This window comes from Dipodomys spectabilis, unplaced genomic scaffold (genome assembly GCF_019054845.1).
Source record: "Dipodomys spectabilis isolate Male_0828 unplaced genomic scaffold, ASM1905484v1 ptg000039l, whole genome shotgun sequence".
NCBI lineage: Eukaryota > Metazoa > Chordata > Mammalia > Rodentia > Heteromyidae > Dipodomys > Dipodomys spectabilis.
This window is the reverse complement of record NW_024870716.1, coordinates 14,792,294-14,805,699: the sequence shown is the minus strand read 5'-3', so window position 1 is coordinate 14,805,699 and position 13,406 is coordinate 14,792,294. Positions and strand designations below refer to the sequence as shown.

Below are 13,406 nucleotides of genomic sequence, written 5' to 3'. Positions count from 1 at the left end.
AGAGTTAAATGTAAGGAAGAAACATAGATTTTCATATAATGCAATGTATATGCAAGAAGGTTAAGTACAAAAATGAGTAAATTTTTGTATAAATATTTTATTTTAGTGGTTGAACTCAGAGGTCTCATGCTTGGTAGATGAACACTGTACCTCTTGAGCTATACACCAATGACTTTTGCTTTAGTTATTTTTAAAATCGTGTCTTATGTTTTTTTCTTGGATGGCCTGGTCTAAGTTCCTCCCATTTATGCCTCCTGTATAGCTAAAATGACAGACACTCTTCCCCGTGCTACATTTTATTGGTGAAGATGTAGTCTCACAAACTTCCTTGACCTGGTTGGCCTCAAATCATGATCTGCTTGATTGATGCTTCCTACGTAGCTGGGACAGGCATAAATCCTACCCCCATCTTCATTTATGGATTTTTTTCTCAAGTTAAAATATGAAAATAGTCATCAGTGAAATAGAGGTTGAGAAGAAGATAATGGCTATTTAAGGAGAGACAGGTACATTTTGGATAGCAATGAAAGTTGGGTTGGGGACATGGCTCAAATGGTAGAGCAACAGTTGTTTGATAAGTGGAAAATCCTCAGTTCAAACCCCAGTTCTGGGATAAAAAATAAAGGCATTGAGAAAGCCATTTTAATTGCCTGGCTGTTCAAGTACTTCTCTAAGGATTGTGATTGTAAAGATGGGCTCTGATGGTTCATACCTGTAATACTAACTACTCAGAAGGTTGAGATCTGAGGATCATGGTTCAAAGCCAGCCTGGCAGAAAAGTCCCTATGAGACTCTTATCTCCAATTAACCACTCAAAAACTGGAAGTGGCTGTAGCACAAAGTAGTGTAGAGTATTAGCCTTGAACAAAAGAGCTCAGGGACAGTGCCCAGGCCCTGAGTTCAAGCCCCACGACTGGCAAAAAAATAAAATAAAAATAAAAAGAATTGTGGCTGTGAATTTAAATTGACACTAGTCAGCCTCGTTATGTAGTATTTGCTCCAGTGACACTCAGCTGTTTTGATACAGGTATAAGATTCCTTGGGCAAGATGTATACAGAAAGAGGCCATAGAACTGATGTTTGCTCAAGTCTAAGGGTGGTGATAAACTATGGAGTCTAATATGAGATTGGAGCAGAGAGAAAGCAAGCATGGTAGGAGTAGTAGATGACAAATATGATGTGGCCTCATAAGCTGGGGTTCATTAGGACTGAATAAAAAAGTTGTGTGGGAATATTTAGTAGAAGAGTGGGATGAGAGTCAGTAGGCAGAGTAGCATGCTACGAAGTAGCTATTGCTTGATGACAAGGCCAAGGAAATGATCATCAAACTGAGATGACTAAAGGATACATGAGAAGATCCTCAGCAGTGAAAATAACAGAGAATTGAAAGAAAAAGAAACAGAGGCATGAGCCCATGGATATTCAAGTCACCAAGGTTACTGATCCAAGTAGAAAATCCAGTAAGTTTATTACTAAAGTAAGTGAAGGGAGACAGAATGGTGGGTACAGAGGCTAAATGAAGCAATTTGTGAAAAGTAAGTCACCCAGTATCTGGCCCTCTAGTAGTATGTGGTGGGGCTATGTAACTAAGAAAGATGAATTAGTTCTCATCTCCCTACCTTTCCTGAACAGTTCTTTGGCTCACCCATTGGACCTACCAGTTGGTTTGTTCACTATCTAAAGTTATTGTACTTGTTTTCCCTTAAGTTTGTGTGCAACTTTGTTTAGCTTGCTGTTTCTTCAGGTTTTTATGTAAGGAACAGGATTATTTAGTTAAAGTTGTTATTTTGGACACTTGGAAGGCTGTGGTGCTGACCTACACGAAGAAATTTGAGACACTGACTATCAACTTGTTCTCATTTTGGTCAAAGCAATTAAAGGATTTAGTAGCATAAATAACAGGTACTGGATTACTTTGTAAATTTCTAGAGAAAAAAGATTTTTTATGATTATAAATGGAATTCATGTTCTGTGCTAAAAATACTGAAAAGCACAAAGAATAAAATTGTCCTCTACTCTTTAAGCTAATCACTAATGTTGCCTTATTAGTATGTTTCCTCTTAATTTTTTTCTGTCTCATGTGTTCATCAGGGATAGGTTTAAGTGTACCTAAGAATTTATAATGTGACAGGCACTGGTTGTTCATGCCTATAATCCAAGCTACTTAGGAGGCTGAGATCTAAGGATCGTGGTTCAAAACCAGCTCGAGCAAGAAAATCTGTGAGGGGGCTGGGAAAGTGGCTCAGTGGTAAAGTGCTTGCCTTGCATGCATGAGGCCCTGGGTTCAATTCCTCAGCACCACATAAGCAAAAAGAAAAAAAGCCAGAAATGGTGCTGTGGCTCAAGTGCTAGAGCGCCAGCCCGGTTATTTCACAGTTCTTTTGCTTAAGCTTTGTAGGATATTTGCATGAGATAAGAGATTTTGTGCTTTCCCATTACAAACTGTTGGCCACCTTGCAGTGACCCTGTTGTCTTTTGGTAATGGGCAGCTTTGATAACTGTCATTTGTGTGGCCTCTTTAGATCTCTGCTGCCTGCCTTATCGTGCATTCAGCCAGCCCTACTTCATCTTTTGGATATGGGCTGGAAACCTTGTGATCTTGCCTTCTTTGTTGATATTCAGTTACGAGATCTCCTAATGAAAATGTCACAAGAAAATATCAGTGTCCACGATAGTATGATCAGGAAAGAACACAACCCTACACTCTGAAGTTCCTGGAGTAGGAGATGAAAGACAGGAATCATTGACACAATGGGGGTGAGGGCATAGACTCTGGAGTTGGATTAGGGTATGTGTGATACATCTTGGCTTTGCCACTCAGAAACTTGGTGACTGTTAACATGTTATCCAATTGCTTTGTACTTTAGTTGCCTCTTGTTTAGAGCTGAGATAATAATGATACCTGTACCCAAGGCTTGTCATCAAGAATGTATGAGTTATATTTCTGAGTGTTTAAAATGGTGTCTGGCATGTAGTGGTGCTATGTAAGTTGTTAGCAATGGTGCTGTGAATTCAGAGGATGAGGCTCCTCTGTATTTTTGGAAATCCTACTGTATCTTGTTACTTGAGAGAATCTTTTTCTTTTTCGTTATACTTCTATGTGGTGTTAGCTACTATAATCTACATTACAGGGACTTGGATTATAAGAAGTTTTTTTTCTCATTCCATTGTGCAATGGGAATGTGTTTAAAATTAAAGCTGTCTCCTTATTAACTGCCTTCAGCCCTTGCCCTGATGTTAGATGGAACTGATGTCAGAGAAAGGATGCAACATTGGGCAGCCATCACCATGCTGGTCAGTTTGCCCCTCATTTCAATTCTTGTCTGCACCTGCATGATGTAGTCCTCTAGTGGGACAGAATGTTCACACCATTCATCATAGTACTAGCCCTGAGCTAAGAAGAGTAGACCAAATCCATTTTGTTGGAATACATGAATGAGTGTGTATTTATTTGTTGGAATTTTTTGTTCTGTCAGTCGTGGGCCTGAACTCTGTGCCTGGACACTGTCCCTGAGCTCTTCAGCTCAACGCTACCACTCTACCACTTGAGCCACAGCGCCACTTCCAGCTTTTTCTGCTTATGTGGTGCTGAGGAATCAAATCCAGGGTCTCATGCATACAAGGCAAGCACTCTACCACTGAGCCACCTTCCCAGACCAGTTGTTGGAAAATATTTTGCATTTGCTATTAAGTAAATATTTTTGTGTTTGGGATTTTGGTTGCTAAAACACACTAAGCATAAATTATGGAAATTTATAATTGTACATCTAAAAGGAGCTTATAGGATTATCTATATGAACCTTTTATTTGAAATGAGGGAACAGGGCCAAATCCAAGTATAGTTGTGCCTCGGTGCTTGGTTCCAGGCACTTTCACAGATACTAAAACCTGAAGATGCTCAAGTCCCTTACATATTAATATTTGAATGTAATCTACAAATACTTTAAATCCTGTATACTTTAAATCATCTCTAGGTTACTGTTATACTTTATTATTTAGGGAATGATTACAAGAAAATCTGCACATGTTCAATATAGATGCAATTGTTTTGAATGTTTTTTGATCTCATGATTGAATCCAGCAGTATAGAACTACTGAATATGGAATGTATAGATATAGAGAGCTGACTATAACATGTTAAGTCGTATAGCTGGTAGTGGTAAATATGAAGCCTCGGGATCTTCTCACTGTCAAGCTGATTCCATTATGATGTTCTGAGCATCCCCACCAAAACTTTTTAAAATCATTGTATTTGACCCTACTACATGGCACATAGTAGGTTTATCCCACCTAGTGTAGTGTGCTCTGGAAAAGATTTCTTCCTCTTCCTCTTTTATTGGTGTACAGTCATCAAACAGCTAACTAAATCCTGTATTTTAAAAAAACAATTGGCCTTTTTCCTTCAGAAGTTCAATCTACAGTCTCTATTGAGAAGGAAAGCAAGTAGGAGTGGGAAGGGCTAGAAGGGAAGTGAATAAAGACAGAATGATAAAGTATGATGGAATGTTTTTAAGAGGAAATGGGATGATGGAGAGAGATGGAGGTGGTAAGGAAGATCAGGATACACTATATGCATGTGGGAAATGTCACAATGAAACCCCCTTGAACATCTAATGTATGCTAATAAAATTAATTGGATGATTTATAAAATGGTTAGCTGTCCTTTATACATGAAACATTTGCTTTTAAGTTGTTAACAGTTATGAAATATAGTAAATTTTCTTATTTAGAAAAATAAAAAGTAACTAAAAATACTCAATCTGTTAGACTTGTGGAACACAAGGTCTGCTAACTAACACTTTTCTTGGGTACCAGGAGAGGCATGCTTTTCTCTTGTGTCTTTTCAGCCAGTGAAATGAAGAGGTTGAGCTTGCTGATGCCAAGCAGAATTCAGAATGGATGGATGACTGTCAGGTTGGCATGTTTGAGGCCTGGTATGAAAAAATAGCCCAGGAGGATCCAGAGAAGCAGAGGGAAGTAAGACCTCTCAACTAGAGTAATCTGGGTGACTTGCAAGGAGTTTGGAAAAGAGAATATGCCTGGAGTGTGCCAGCATGCTGTCTCCAGAGAGAGCTCCTGGAGGGGACATTAAGGATCGCATTTCTGAGATTAACCTGCGGAGCTCTACATCTTGATATGACCCATCAGAGTGGCTCCCTCCATAGAGCTGGATTTGAAGAAGAGTGGCTCACAAGGCTGATGTATACTAACAGTCTCCTTTGTGCAGGTTACACACAAATAGTATGTGTAAGAGACTTAAGCATATGCAATTGCTGAATGGCTTGAATGCTTAGTATCCTTTGGGCAGACCATTCTATTCCTGTAGATGAGTACTACAGAAGCCACATTCCAGTGGGAAGCCTACACTGAGCATACTAAATCAAAGTTAGATGATTCAGATGAGAAAAAGCATTGGGCTCAGGCAGCTGCCTGTCATCTTACATGAGGTATTATTTTTTTTTCTTTTTTTTAATTTTTAATTTTTGTGAACACACTGTACAGAGGGGTTACAATTACATGGGCAGGTTAATGCGTACATTTCTTATCAAGCATTGCAGCCTCCTCCTTTGTTTACCCTTCACATCCTTTCCCAGCCTCCCCCCCCCAATCCTCCCTGCCTCCCCCCCCCCCCCCCCCGCACCAACATTGTAAAGCTCGTTTTCGACATGACAGCTTGTACTTCTCATTGTTGCAACAGGTCCACCTGGATCCTTAAACGACTTGTTTTTCCCCATCTCCTCTACAAGTTATACTGACATCAAATATAGTGAAAACAGGGGTTATACTGTGGGGGAGGGACATACAAAGCTACAAAGAGATAATCTTATAAATGCGTTAGAAACAAATGCAAGAAAGGAAAAAAACATTAAAATACATATCTAAGGGTTCATTTTCCTAACATCACATTATCTGACCTTTTCCGCTTGACTCATACATATACTAGATATTGCAAATAAGGGAAACCATGGGACCTATGTTTCTTTGGGCCTGGCTTACTTCACTTAATATAATTTTTTCCAAGTTTTTCCATTTCCTAACAAATGGGGCAATGTCATACTTTCTGATGGAGGCATATAATTCCATTGTGTACATATACCACATTTTCTTGATCCATTCATCTACTGAGGGGCATCTGGGTTGGTTCTATATCTTACCTATGGTAAATAATGCTGCAATAAACATAGTTGTGCTGGTAGCTTTAGTGTGGTTTTGTTTGTAAACATTTGGGTAAATGTCCAAAAGTGGGATTGCTGGGTCATAGGGGAGGTCTATGTGAACTCTTTTCAGGAACCTCCATACTGCTTTCCAAAGTGGTTGAACAAGTTTACACTCCCACCAACAATGAAGTAAGGTTCCCTTCTGTCCACATCCCCTCCAGCATCTGTTGTTGTTAGAGTTCTTGATTTTTGCCATTCTAACTGGAGTGAGGTGGTATCTCAATGTTGTTTTGAATTGCATTTCTTTTATGGCTAGGGATGTTGAGCATTTCTTCATGTGTCTATTGGCCATCCTTCTTTCTTCTTCAGAGAAGTTTCTCTTTAAGTCTTTAGCCCACTTATTTATTTGGCAGTTGTTTCTTTGAGGATTTGTTGTTGGGGGATTTAATTTTTTGAGTTCCAAGTATATTTTAGATATGAGACTTACATGAAGTATTATGTCACTAGCATAAGTGTCAGATATCTGCTGCCTCATAGCCATTCATTTTTCTCTGTATTGAATACCTACTGTATGCCACCTTTACATATACTTTATATATATATATAGTTTGTTTGTTTATATAGCACTTCTGTGGTGCTTGGTTAGAGCATACCAGCTGATCCTTATTAGTACCTGATTAGAAACCATTCTATAGTGCTCAGGTGTCATGGGAGATTTCTCCTACATATTTTCTATTCTTATTTCTAGACTTGAAAGAATGTATTGTCGTCTCTAAGTGCATTTCGGTAACAATTGCTTGATCATGAAACACTGATTTTACTGTTTCCACAGGAAGGATTTATTTCTGGATTTTATTCATTTTTTTCTTTGTTTTCTAGGAAGGGGGAGTGTGGGAAAGTTGAGACAGAATCTCATTATGAAACCCTAGGTGGCCTCAAACTTAGGAGTATGGCACCATACTTGGTTCATTTTTAAGTATCAGGAAGGAGTGTTCTTGCAATATTTCTGTGTCTGTATGCACTGTCATTGTCCAACTGAGTACCCAGACCAAACATTTAAATTCTGTTCTTGCTTGTCCTTTTATCTGGGGGGGTCTGGTCGTGGGGCCTGAACTCTGGGCCTGGGCACTGTCCCTCAGCTCTTCAGCTCAAGGCTAGTGCTCTACCACTTGAGCAACAGCGCCACTTCCGGCTTTTTTCTTTTTGCTTATATGGTGCTGCGGAATCGAACCCAGGGCCTTGAGCATGCAAAGCAAGCGCTCTACCACTGAGCCACCTTCCCAGTCCCTCTTGCTTGTCCTTTACCCCCATACCAAATTAGTGCTACCCATCCTGCCTCCTTAGTACCTCTTAAGTCAGCTCTGTTCCACCTGCATGCAATTCCACCCTTAGAGCCAACACTGTCACGGTTAGTCTCCCTAGCTCCTGTCTTGTTCCTTTCAGTCTCTTCTTAGCCAGCAGAGGAACCTTGAGAACACTAAATCTACTCCTATTACTCTTCAGTTTAAAAAAATTAGTGATTCCTGGGGCTAGGAAGGTGGCTCAGTGATTGAGTTCTTGCCTCACATGCATGAGACCATCGGTTTGATTCCTCAGCATCCACAAACAGAAAAAGCCAGACATGGCACTGTGGCTCAAGTGGTAGAGCACTAGCCTTGAGCTGAAGAGCTGAGGGACAGCACCCAGGCCCAGAGTTCAAACCCCATGACCAACCAAAAAATGAGTAATTTCTTAGACTAGTGTTTGACACCTTACTGGCTTAGCCTTTCTAACTACATCTGATCATTTCCACTCTGGCCTGAATTCTACTTATTACATGACACCATAAACCCTTATTTGCTCCCTTTCTGTCAGAGCTGTACTACTCCTTCTATCTGATACACCTGTCACATTTACCCACACACAATCTATTTGTCCCTTGGTCTCAGTTAAAGGAAAATCTTTTCTCGACCTTTCCAATATTATGGACAGCATCTTGTACTGCTACGTTCCCTAAATTTGCCTACCAAAGCACTTACAACACTATGTTCACAATTTGCTTTTTTTGAGGGAATTCCCAGATAGACACTTATTTTGTTCTTCTACAAATCTTAGCTACTATCACCTAGTACAGTTTGCCTAGATTTGTTTTCAGCCTTTTCTATTTCAGTTATTTTTCAAGCAGCCTTGCTTTGGGGGAGAGAGGATGGGAAGGAGAGAAAAGGGAGGAGGCCCAGACCAGCCTGGGCTATAATCTACCTATCTAAGTCTCCTGAGTACCTGGGATGACAGGTGCCAGAACCAAACCCAGTTGTTTTGTTGAGATGATATCTTGCTAACTTTTTGTCTGGCCTTGAATTGTGATCCTTCTAATCCTCACCATCCCAGTATCTGAAGTTGTAGGTGTAAGCCACAGCATCCGATGTGCCTAGAAAACTTAAGTACCTCTTAAGTGAATTAATGAATAGTGACCACATAAGAAACTTGTTTAATCATGTTCATTTCAACTTACAGATACACTGTTCATTGCTCGCTACTGTGACCTGCTAAATGTGGACATCTCTTGTGATGGATGTGATGAGATTGCTCCCTGGCATGGCTACCGGTGTCTTCAATGCAGTGACAGGGATCTCTGCAAAACTTGCTTCCAAGGTAAACTTGAGTATGCCATACTCAATAGTAATAATTGTTTTTAAGCTTATGTGATCTTGCCATTTAAAAACTTCTCATTGGGGCTGGGAATGTGGCTTAAGGATAGAGTGCTTGTCTCTCATGTATGAAGCCCTGGGTTCAATTCCTCAGTACCACATAAACAGAAAAAGCTGGAAGTGGTGCTGTGGCTCAAGTGGTAGAAGGCTAGCTTTAAGCACAGAGAGGATCAGGGAGAGTGCCCAGGCCCAGAGTTCAAGCCCCATGACACACACACACACACACACATATAAATATGCGTATATATACATATATACACATACATACATTGCACTGTATGGTATATGCACTCAGCAATACCTCCTGCTGATGTGTTCAAAGGACAGTGCAATAGAAATTCAATATCTGGCATCGTTGGTTTTCTTGGCTTTGTCCATGGTAAACCTGGAATTTCTTTTGATACAATATATACGGTTTGAAAATTCATATTGATAATACCTAGGATAAATGATCTTCTCAGCAAATGCTTTTCTTTCTCTAGGCAGGCAGTCAGCAATTGAATCAAGCTGTTGGACTTAAAAAGTGATCCCAAAATTTGCTTGCAGAATGACATTTCAAAGATTTTAGATATGTCATCAGTAATTCTGTAATAGCGCTAAAAGAAGCCCTAATAAAAGATTTGTGGCAGGGTTGATCAGAGTTTCAGCTTTTTGTTGGTCATTTGAACATAGCGACTAGATATTGGCCTCCTGAACAGTGGTATGGCTGGCTTGAATTGTTTGCTTCAAAAAGGACTGCCTTAGATTTCAAGAGATATCTTGAGCTTCACTTCGATGGGCAGTGAAGGAATCACAACATGTAAAAATGATTAAATACAAATTTATTGACTTTAAATAAAAATATACATATAAACATAAATGTATGTGTATGTATGTATGTATATATGCAAACTTCAAAAATTCTTTAGTACATTTGACTTGTATGTACTGAAGCAAAGTACACTGACAATGGTGAACATTGGGGCTTCTTGTCTGTTGGCCCTATAGTAAGAGATACAGCCCCTGCCCTGAAGTACTGTTAGTATAAGAGTGATGTGTTGAGTAATAAATAAGTAGTGCAGACTTTTTCTAGAAAAATTTGGTAGTATAGCAGCACTTCTATACTATTTCTGTCATGGAGGAGATGGTATAAGAGCTGGTTTTTGAAGAAAGTTACAGTCAGGTGATATGAACTAAATGCTACAGAGGGTAGAACAAGCCCAAGTACAGAGGTGAGCATCTAGAAGGCATTTAGGTAGACACTTTAGTGACTGTCCAAATAAGTGATGGATTAACACAGGCAGAGCTCAGGTTGTGAGACCCCAAGATGTTAGGTTTAGTAATTTGAAGTCTGCAGAAAACAGGGAGATATTAACAAAGTCTCAAGGAGGAAAGCATGTCTGTGTCAGTCTCACTTAGGAAATCAGTCTCTATAGTCACAAAGGCATTGGAGTCAGGACCAGGTTCATGGTAGTAAGAACAGAGGCAATAAAATATGACGTATAAAGCAGAGTCCAAATCAGGTTGGAGATGCCATGGAGTAAGGAAGAGGCATGCCTTTGATTCCCTCTTACTCACTGGTCATACTGTCTTCTGATCATTCTGCAGTGCTTGCTAACAGAGGCACCAACAGATGGTTAACTCTTGTCAAAAGAGGGTCATGGGAGAAATCTCACAAATCTACCTGTGGGCTTGTGTCTGCCAAACAGCAACCATGCTAGGAATTGATTTTTGCAGTATGCCATTGTCCAGCAGCTCTGTGCTGAGAATATAATTTTTAATAATTTTATTGTTATTATTAAGTTGTTATACAGAGGAGTTATCATTTCATGAAAATATCATTTATGCACTCAGTTATCAGGACAGAGCTAACTGGTCTCCAGAAGATGTGTGTGGACTCTGCCCTCCTGAACAATAGATGTGGAGCAGCTGTAGTGCTTGGATTGGTTTTTTTTGGCCTATCTCAAAGCACTCGGTTCCATCCACTTCACACTGCTCTTTTCTGTCTAGGTGGAGTGAAGCCTGAAGGCCATGGAGATGACAATGAAATGGTCAACATGGAGTTTACCTGTGACCACTGCCAGGGTTTGATCATAGGCCGAAGAATGAACTGCAATGTGTGTGATCTCTTTGATCTTTGCTATGGATGTTATGCAGCAAAGAAATATTCCTATGGGTATGTCTCAGATGACTTGTACACACTTCACATCTTCTTGGTGTATATCTTTGCTTAGTAAGAAGTCTGCTGTTCAGGCACTAGTGGCTCATGCCTGTAATCCTAACTACTCTGGAGGCTGAGATCTGAGGATCATGGTTAGAAGCCAGACCTGGCAGGAAAGTCCATGAGACTCTTAATTCAAAAAAAAAAACTTGAACTACGGCTCAAGTGGTAGAGTACTAGCTTTGAGCAAAAAAGCCCAGGCCTTTGCTGGGTGCTGGTGGCTCACATCTACAATCCTAGCTACTCAAGGAGGATGAGATCTGAAGATCATGTTTCAAAGCCAGCCCAGGAGGCAAGTCCATGAGACTCTTACCTCAGTTACTCAAGAAAAAGCCAGAAGTGGTGCTGTGGCCCAGTGCCCCAGGCCCGTAGTTCAAGCCCCATGGCTGACAAAAAGAAAAAAGAGAGACAGAAAAAAGCCCAGGTCCTGAACTCAAACCCCATGACCAGCACACATATGTGTATACATACATACACACACACACACACACACACACACACACACACACACACAAGCACTAGATTTTTTTAAAAGCCAAGTTCTGACCTCCACTGTCAGTTCACTTTTTCTGGGGTCTCCTATAATCCACGTATGCCCACTGCACCAGTTGCTAGTGGGAAATTGTATTTAACATGAAAATATGGTCGAAGCTGCCCCATACTTCTTCCAGAAGCCTGGAATTTGGGGGAAGCAGGCCTCAGAAAACAGTCTCACAAATTAGAGAACAGCCAGGGACATTGACTCCTGGAATACAAATCCTGAATCATCCATTCATACAACTATTCATCTAATATCTTCTGTATACCAGGCTTGAAACAAGGAGCTAGAAGATAGAACAGTGAACCAAAAAGAGAGTCCCTGCTATCAAGAGGCAAGAACCAACAAATAATATGAACTTTAGTATTAGGCCACGCATGGTCACATGAGGTCTCTAGTCCCATTTACTCAGCAGGCAGAGGTCAAGAGGATAATGATTTGAGGCTAATTCGGGCAAAAAGCTAATGAGATTCCATCTCCAACAATAAGCTAGGTATCATGGTACACATCTGTGATCACAGTTATGTAAGAGGCTTTTAGGTAGGAAGATCACAATCTGAGGCCCACCTCCAGCAAAAGATGTGAGAAAAACTAAAGAAAAGAGATCTGGGGATATGGCTCAAATGGAAGAGCCCAGCAAGCATGAAGCCCTGGGTTCAAATACCAAATATTGTAAAAGCATATTTTTAATTAAAAAAAATAAGCTCTGTGGTTTCTTTTTTTCCCCAGTGATGAGAATCATACCCAGGACCTCACATGCTACACATGTCTTCTACCACTTAGTTCTACACTAAGCCCTCCCTTTATTAAAGTAAGTTTTTCTTATTAAAAAATTTTAAACCTAGCCATAACTAGAGAGACTAGTTCACTGTAGTGAACCTTTATATACTCACTACCCAGATTCAGCAATTAAGAAGATTTTGTTATATGTTCTTAAGTTTATTTGAGTCTTTTCCCCCCATAAAGTTTTTTATTTTTGTTTTGCTTTGCTTTTTAAGAGAAGTTCTCATTATGTTACCTAGTCCAACCTTGAACTCACAATCCTCCCACTTGAGTCTTCCAAGAACGTAATCCTTTCACCCTAGTCTCCCAAGTGCTGGGATTACAGGCTTATGCTGCTACACTCAGCTTGTTAAAGGATTTTAAACAAATTTAATATCTTAAATCATTTTGTGTTGTGTACTATATATTTACCTCTAAGTTATGAGCATTATCTCATATTACCAAAACAGTATTTCCACATCTTGCAAAATTCACAATAAGGAGTTTTTACTTAGCCTGATTTCCACAGGCAGTTTTCAAGGGGGTTATGAAATCCAGAAGTGGTATGTCAGTGTTGGTTCTTTTTTTCCGAGGTGCAAGCCCATATCTCCCCTTAAAATTTCAATACCAACAACCTAGAGGTATTAATGTTCAGTGGCAGCCAAGTCTGGGTTCATGTTTGGAGTCACAAATGCATACGAATGTCTTGCCTTTGCAGCCATTTGCCTAACCATAGCATCACAGTCCACCCCATGGTGACCATCCAGATCAGTGACCGCCAGAGGCTCATCCAGCCATATATCCACAATGCCTCCTGGCTGCTCTGTGCTGCCTTGGCTTTCTATAGTTCCCATGTGACCAGCACAGAGGACATGGATGAGGAAGAACTGGGTCCTCAGGCCCGCAGCAGTGCTGCCATCCTTCAGAGCCAGTGCATGCAGCTCATTGGGGACTGTCTGATGAAGGCTCACCAGGGCAAAGGTGACTGTTCCTCATGCTCAGACCAGACCCCAGCTAGTGGTGGAGGCAAAGCCCAGGCATCAATGAAAGATGATGCTAGG

At 40.4% G+C, this 13,406-nt stretch overlaps 1 non-coding gene across 1 annotated transcript; it reads left to right on the top strand.

The window, feature by feature from the left end:
• The first annotated feature begins 9,115 nt into the window (after positions 1 to 9,115).
• On the top strand, positions 9,116 to 9,253 carry LOC122106383. The gene has a single exon (XR_006147158.1). It is a non-coding gene; the product is annotated as a small nucleolar RNA SNORA8 (small nucleolar RNA).
• Positions 9,254 to 13,406: the final 4,153 nt, after the last annotated feature.